Consider the following 9,080-nt stretch of genomic DNA (forward strand, 5'->3'; position numbering starts at 1 on the left):
TTGTTTTGTTTTTTATTTTATCTTTGTGTTTGTTATCATTTTGATTATTGGTTAACTTTGATCAGTTTTTCTGTCTTCAGAAAAATTAGTCAGTGCATGTGGGAGCTGTTAGCTAGCAATAAGTCAACCTGCAAACGTAATCTTGGGCATGCTATTCTATCTTGTTTCTCTTCCTCTTGTTTTAATTTTTATTTTATCTTTGTGTTTGTTATCATTTTGTCTGTTAGTTATCTCTGATTAGTTTTTCTGTCTTCAGAAAAATTTGTCAGTGTCTGTGGAAGAGTAAGTCAACCTGCAAACGTACACTTGGGCATGTCTATTCTATCTCGTTTCTCTTCCTCTTGTTTTGTTTTTTATTTTATCTTTGTTTGTTACCATTTTGATTATTGGTTATCTCTGATCAGTTTTTCTGTCTTCAGAAAAATTAGTCAGTGCCTGTGGGAGCTGTTAGCTAGCAATAAGTCAACCTGCAAACGAAATCTTGGGCATGCTATTCTATCTTGTTTCTCTTCCTCTTGTTTTGTTTATTATTTTATCTTTGTGTTTGTTACCATTTTGATTATTGGTTATCTCTGATCAGTTTTTCTGTCTTCAGAAAAATTAGTCAGTGCCTGTGGGAGCTGTTAGCTAGCAATAAGTCAACCTGAAAACGTACACTTGGGTATGTCTATTCTATCTTGTTTATCTTCCTTTTGTTTTGTTTTTTATTTTATCTTTGTGTTTATCATTTTGAATATTGGTTAACTCTGATCAGTTTTTCTGTCTCCAGAAAAGTTAATCAGTGTCTCTGGGAGCTGTTAGCTAGCAATAAGTTAAGCTGTGAACTTACACTTGGGCATGCCTATTCAATCTTGTTTATCTTCCTTTTGTTTCGTTTTTTATTTTATCTTTGTGTTTGTTACCATTTTGATTATTGGTTAACTCTGATCAGTTTTTCTGGCTTCAGAAAAGTTAATCAGTGCCTCTGGGAGCTGTTAGCTAGCTATAAGTCAACCTGCAAACGTACACTTGGGCATGCTACTCTATCCTGTTTCTCTTCCTTTTGTTTTTATTTTTATTTTATCTCTGTGTTTGTTACCATTTTGGTTGTTGGTTATCTTTAAATAGTTTTTTCTGTCTTCAGAAAAATTAGTCAGTTTATTTTGATTGTTCAATACTTCATTTGTAGTTTATTTATTTTTTTTCCTCTCCTCACTGGTCTGTTTTGACGTGTTGGAGCTCTCGGGCATATAGCACCCTGCTTTTCCAACTAAGGTTGTAGCTTAGCTTTTAATAATGATAATATTAATGCATTCTAATCTATGTATAAGCTATCTACCGAGTTCCCCTCTACTTTAACAATTCGATGACCTATCCCTTGCCATGGCCGTTGATTATTATTATTATTATTATTATTTACTAAACTACAACAAAATTGGAAAAGTTGCATGCTATAAACCCAGGGTCTTCTACAGGGAAAAGAGCCCAGTAAGGAAAGGAAACGAGGAAAATAAAATACTTTAAGAACTATAACAAGATTACAATAAATATGTCCTATATGAACTAAAAAAAAAACTGTAACTAAATAAAAGGAGGAGAAATTAGATAGAATAGTGTGCCCGAGTGTACCCTCAAGCAAAAGAACTCTAACCCAAGACAGTGGAAGACCATGGTACAGAGGTTATGGCACTATCCAAGACTAAAGGTTAAAGGTTGAAGGTGTCTGGTTTCAGCTCCAGTTCCATCAGAATAAATGCTCACCAGAACGTCAGCTGGGCAAGCCCAACCTCAGCAGTGGCCTCCCCAGTAAACAGCTTAAACTTGCGGTCCTTGGTGGGGATCGATCTGCTACCATGTAAATGCTAGGCAAACGCGTTACCACTATACTAGCCAGGAGAACAATGGTTTGATTTTGGAGTGTCCTAGAAGAGCTGCTTACCATAGCTAAAGAGTCTCTTCTATCCTCTTCAAACCTCTAAGAATTAGAGGCTTTACCTGACATTAGTAGGCTGAACGATCCTTTCAAGTATCCTGCTTACCATAGCTAAAGAGTCTCTTCTATCCTCTTCAAACCTCTAAGAATTAGAGGCTTTACCTGACATTAGTAGGCTGAACGATCCTTTCAAGTATCCTGCTTACCATAGCTAAAGAGTCTCTTCTATCCTCTTCAAACCTCTAAGAATTAGAGGCTTTACCTGACATTAGTAGGCTGAACGATCCTTTCAAATATCCTGCTTACCACAGCTAAAGAGTCTCTTCTATCCTCTTCAAACCTCTAAGAATTAGAGGCTTTACCTGACATTAGTAGGCTGAACGATCCTTTCAAATATCCTGCTTACCACAGCTAAAGAGTCTCTTCTATCCTCTTCAAACCTCTAAGAATTAGAGGCTTTACCTGACATTAGTAGGCTGAACGATCCTTTCAAATATCCTGCTTACCACAGCTAAAGAGTCTCTTCTATCCTCTTCAAACCTCTAAGAATTAGAGGCTTTACCTGGCATTAGTAGGCTGAACGATCCTTTCAAATATCCTGCTTACCACAGCTAAAGAGTCTCTTCTATCCTCTTCAAACCTCTAAGAATTAGAGGCTTTACCTGACATTAGTAGGCTGAACGATCCTTTCAAATATCCTGCTTACCACAGCTAAAGAGTCTCTTCTATCCTCTTCAAACCTCTAAGAATTAGAGGCTTTACCTGACATTAGTAGGCTGAACGATCCTTTCAAATATCCTGCTTACCATAGCTAAAGAGTCTCTTCTATCCTCTTCAAACCTCTAAGAATTAGAGGCTTTACCTGACATTAGTAGGCTGAACGATCCTTTCAAATATCCTGCTTACCATAGCTAAAGAGTCTCTTCTATCCTCTTCAAACCTCTAAGAATTAGAGGCTTTATCTGACATTAGTAGGCTGAACGATCCTTTCAAATATCCTGCTTACCATAGCTAAAGAGTCTCTTCTATCCTCTTCAAACCTCTAAGAATTAGAGGCTTTACCTGACATTAGTAGGCTGAACGATCCTTTCAAATATCCTGCTTACCATAGCTAAAGAGTCTCTTCTATCCTCTTCAAACCTCTAAGAATTAGAGGCTTTATCTGACATTAGTAGGCTGAACGATCCTTTCAAATATCCTGCTTACCATAGCTAAAGAGTCTCTTCTATCCTCTTCAAACCTCTAAGAATTAGAGGCTTTACCTGACATTAGTAGGCTGAACGATCCTTTCAAATATCCTGCTTACCACAGCTAAAGAGTCTCTTCTATCCTCTTCAAACCTCTAAGAATTAGAGGCTTTACCTGACATTAGTAGGCTGAACGATCCTTTCAAATATCCTGCTTACCATAGCTAAAGAGTCTCTTCTATCCTCTTCAAACCTCTAAGAATTAGAGGCTTTATCTGACATTAGTAGGCTGAACGATCCTTTCAAATATCCTGCTTACCATAGCTAAAGAGTCTCTTCTATCCTCTTCAAACCTCTAAGAATTAGAGGCTTTACCTGACATTAGTAGGCTGAACGATCCTTTCAAATATCCTGCTTACCATAGCTAAAGAGTCTCTTCTATCCTCTTCAAACCTCTAAGAATTAGAGGCTTTATCTGACATTAGTAGGCTGAACGATCCTTTCAAATATCCCGTGACATTTCCTTTGATTTCGTCTCAAATCAGATGGTGCCCTTAGTTGACATAGTGGGACCAAATGTTAATCGTTTTGTGACATTTCTTAGGCTTCGACTTCAAAAGAAAATACGAATTTTTTTATTGTTTGTTTAATCAAGGTTATAAAAATGGTATAATGGATCTATTTATTTGATTTAATGATGGGAATTATAGATTTATTTACTGGATGTTAAACGAAACAGACAAGATATTGGGAATAGCCTGAATGATGAGAATTATAGATTTATTTACTAGATATAAAGCAAAACGGACTAGATATTAGGAATAGCCTGAATGATGGGAATTATAGATTTTTACTGGATATTAAACGAAATAGACAAGATATTGGGAATAGCCTGAGTGATGGGAATCATAGATTTATTTAATAGATATAAAACAAAATAGACAAGATATTGGAATAGCCTAAATGATGGGAATTATAGATTTATTTACTGGATATTGAACAAAATAGACAAGATATTGGGAATAGCCTGAGTGATGGGAATCATAGATTTATTTAATAGATATAAAACAAAACAGACAAGATATTGGGAATAGCCTGAATGATGGGAATCATAGATTTGTTTACTGGATATTGAACAAAATAGACAAGATATTGGGAATAGCCTGAATGATGGGAATCATAGATGTCTTTACTGGATATTAAACGAAATGGACAAGATGTTTGGGAATAGCCTGAATGATGGGAATCATAGATTTATTTACTGGATATTAAAACGAAATAGACAAGATATTGGGAATAGCCTGAATGATGGGAATCATAGATTTGTGTACTGGATATTAAACGAAATGGACAAGATTTTGGGAATAGCCTGAATGATGGGAATCATAGATTTGTGTACTGGATATTAAACGAAATGGACAAGATGTTGGGAATAGCCTGAATGATGGGAATCATAGATTTGTGTACTGGATATTAAACGAAATGGACAAGATGTTGGGAATAGCCTGAATGATGGGAATCATAGATTTGTGTACTGGATATTAAACGAAATGGACAAGATCAAGATGTTGGGAATAGCCTGAATGATGGGAATCATAGATTTGTGTACTGGATATTAAACAAAATAGACAAGATATTGGGAATAGCCTGAATGATGGGAATCATAGATTTGTGTACTGGATATTAAACGAAATGGACAAGATGTTGGGAATAGCCTGAATGATGGGAATCATAGATTTGTGTACTGGATATTAAACAAAATAGACAAGATGTTTGGAATAGCCTGAATGATGGGAATCATAGATTTGTTTACTGGATATTAAACAAAATAGACAAGATATTGGGAATAGCCTGAATGATGGGAATCATAGATGTCTTTACTGGATATTAAACGAAATGGACAAGATATTGGGAATAGCCTGAATGATGGGAATCATAGATTTATGTACTGGATATTAAACGAAATAGACAAGATGTTGGGAATAGCCTGAATGATGGGAATCATAGATTTGTGTACTGGATATTAAACAAAATGGACAAGATATTGGGAATAGCCTGAATGATGGGAATCATAGATGTCATTACTGGATATTAAACGAAATGGACAAGATGTTGGGAATAGCCTGAATGATGGGAATCATAGATGTCTTTACTGGATATTAAACGAAATGGACAAGATATTGGGAATAGCCTGAATGATGGGAATCATAGATTTATTTACTGGATATTAAACGAAATAGACAAGATGTTGGGAATAGCCTGAATTATGGGAATCATAGATTTGTGTACTGGATATTAAACGAAATAGACAAGATGTTGGGAATAGCCTGAATGATGGGAATCATAGATTTGTGTACTGGATATTAAACGAAATGGACAAGATATTGGGAATAGCCTGAATGATGGGAATCATAGATTTGTGTACTGGATATTAAACGAAATGGACAAGATATTGGGAATAGCCTGAATGATGGGAATCATAGATTTGTTTACTGGATATTAAACGAAATGGACAAGATGTTGGGAATAGCCTGAATGATGGGAATCATAGATTTGTGTACTGGATATTAAACGAAATGGACAAGATATTGGGAATAGCCTGAATGATGGGAATCATAGATTTATTTACTAGATATAAAACGAAACAGACAAGATATTGGGAATAGAATGAATGATGGGAATCATAGATTTGTTTACTGGATATTAAACAAAATAGACAAGATATTGGGAATAGCCTGATTTATTTACTAGATATAAAACGAAATAGACAAGATATTGGGAATAGAATGAATGATGGGAATCATAGATTTGTTTACTGGATATTAAACAAAATAGACAAGATATTGGGAATAGCCTGAATGATGGGAATCATAGATTTATTTACTAGATATAAAACGAAATAGACAAGATATTGGGAATAGCCTGAATGATGGGAATCATAGATTTGTTTACTGGATATTAAACGAAATAGACAAGATATTGGGAATAGCCTGAATGATGGGAATCATAGATTTATTTACTGGATATTAAACGAAATGGACAAGATATTGGGAATAGCCTGAATGATGGGAATCATAGATTTGTTTACTGGATATTAAACGAAATAGACAAGATATTGGGAATAGCCTGAATGATGGGAATCATAGATTTGTGTACTGGATATTAAACGAAATGGACAAGATGTTTGGAATAGCCTGAATGATGGGAATCATAGATTTATTTACTCGATATAAAACGAAACAGACAAGATATTGGGAATAGCCTGAATGATGGGAATCATAGATTTGTTTACTGGAAATAAAACGAAACAGACAAGATATTGGGAATAGCCTGAATGATGGGAATCATAGATTTGTTTACTGGAAATAAAACGAAACAGACAAGATATTGGGAATAGCCTGAATGATGGGAATCATAGATTTGTTTACTGGAAATAAAACGAAACAGACAAGATATTGGAAATAGCCTGAATGATGGGAATCATAGATTTATTTACTGGAAATAAAACGAAACAGACAAGATATTGGGAATAGCCTGAATGATGGGAATCATAGATTTATTTACTGGAAATAAAACGAAACAGACAAGATATTGGGAATAGCCTGAATGATGGGAATCATAGATTTGTTTACTGGATATTAAACAAAATAGACAAGATATTGGGAATAGCCTGAATGATGGGAATCATAGATTTATTTACTGGAAATAAAACGAAACAGACAAGATATTGGGAATAGCCTGAATGATGGGAATCATAGATTTGTTTACTGGATATTAAACAAAACAGACAAGATATTGGGAATAGCCTGAATGATGGGAATCATAGATTTATTTACTAGATATAAAACGAAACAGACAAGATATTGGGAATAGCCTGAATGATGGGAATCATAGATTTATTTACTGGAAATAAAACGAAACAGACAAGATATTGGAAATAGCCTGAATGATGGGAATCATAGATTTATTTACTGGAAATAAAACGAAACAGACAAGATATTGGGAATAGCCTGGATGATGGGAATCATAGATTTATTTACTGGATATAAAACGAAACAGACAAGATATTGGGAATAGCCTGAATGATGGGAATCATAGATTTGTGTACTGGATATTAAACGAAATGGACAAGATGTTGGGAATAGCCTGAATGATGGGAAACATAGATTTATTTACTAGATATAAAACGAAACAGACAAGATATTGGGAATAGAATGAATGATGGGAATCATAGATTTGTTTACTGGATATTAAACAAAATAGACAAGATATTGGGAATAGCCTGAATGATGGGAATCATAGATTTATTTACTGGAAATAAAACGAAACAGACAAGATATTGGGAATAGCCTGAATGATGGGAATCATAGATTTATTTACTGGATATTAAACAAAATAGACAAGATATTGGGAATAGCCTGAATGATGGGAATCATAGATTTATTTACTGGAAATAAAACGAAACAGACAAGATATTGGGAATAGCCTGAATGATGGGAATCATAGATTTATTTACTGGATATTAAACAAAATAGACAAGATATTGGGAATAGCCTGAATGATGGGAATCATAGATTTATTTACTGGATATAAAACGAAACAGACAAGATATTGGGAATAGCCTGAATGATGGGAATCATAGATTTATTTACTGGATATAAAACGAAACAGACAAGATATTGGGAATAGCCTGAATGATGGGAATCTTAGATTTATTTACTAGATATAAAACGAAACAGACAAGATATTGGGAATAGCCTGGATGATGGGAATCATAGATTTGTGTACTGGATATAAAACGAAACGGACAAGATGTTGGGAATAGCCTGAATGATGGGAATCATAGATTTATTTACTGGATATTTAACAAAATAGACAAGATATTGGGAATAGCCTGAATGATGGGAATCATAGATTTATTTACTGGAAATAAAACGAAACAGACAAGATATTGGGAATAGCCTGAATGATGGAAATCATAGATTTATTTACTAGATATAAAACGAAACAGACAAGATATTGGGAATAGCCTGAATGATGGGAATCATAGATTTATTTACTGGAAATAAAACGAAACAGACATGATATTGGGAATAGCCTGAATGATGGGAATCATAGATTTATTTACTGGATATTAAACAAAATAGACAAGATATTGGGAATAGCCTGAATGATGGGAATCATAGATTTATTTACTAGATATAAAACGAAACAGACAAGATATTGGGAATAGCCTGAATGATGGGAATCATAGATTTATTTACTAGATATAAAACGAAACAGACAAGATATTGGGAATAGCCTGAATGATGGGAATCATAGATTTATTTACTGGATATAAAACGAAACAGACAAGATATTGGGAATAGCCTGAATGATGGGAATCATAGATTTATTTACTAGATATAAAACGAAACAGACAAGATATTGGGAATAGCCTGGATGATGGGAATCATAGATTTGTGTACTGGATATAAAACGAAACGGACAAGATGTTGGGAATAGCCTGAATGATGGGAATCATAGATTTATTTACTGGATATTTAACAAAATAGACAAGATATTGGGAATAGCCTGAATGATGGGAATCATAGATTTGTGTACTGGATATTAAACGAAATGGACAAGATATTGGGAATAGCCTGAATGATGGGAATCATAGATTTGTGTACTGGATATTAAACGAAATGGACAAGATATTGGGAATAGCCTGAATGATGGGAATCATAGATTTATTTACTGGATATAAAACGAAACGGACAAGATGTTGGGAATAGCCTGAATGATGGGAATCATAGATTTATTTACTGGATATTTAACAAAATAGACAAGATATTGGGAATAGCCTGAATGATGGGAATCATAGATTTGTGTACTGGATATTAAACGAAACGGACAAGATGTTGGGAATAGCCTGAATGATGGGAATCATAGATTCATTTACTGGATATTTAACAAAATAGACAAGATATTGGGAATAG

Source organism: Palaemon carinicauda, chromosome 4, assembly GCF_036898095.1.
Source record: "Palaemon carinicauda isolate YSFRI2023 chromosome 4, ASM3689809v2, whole genome shotgun sequence".
NCBI lineage: Eukaryota > Metazoa > Arthropoda > Malacostraca > Decapoda > Palaemonidae > Palaemon > Palaemon carinicauda.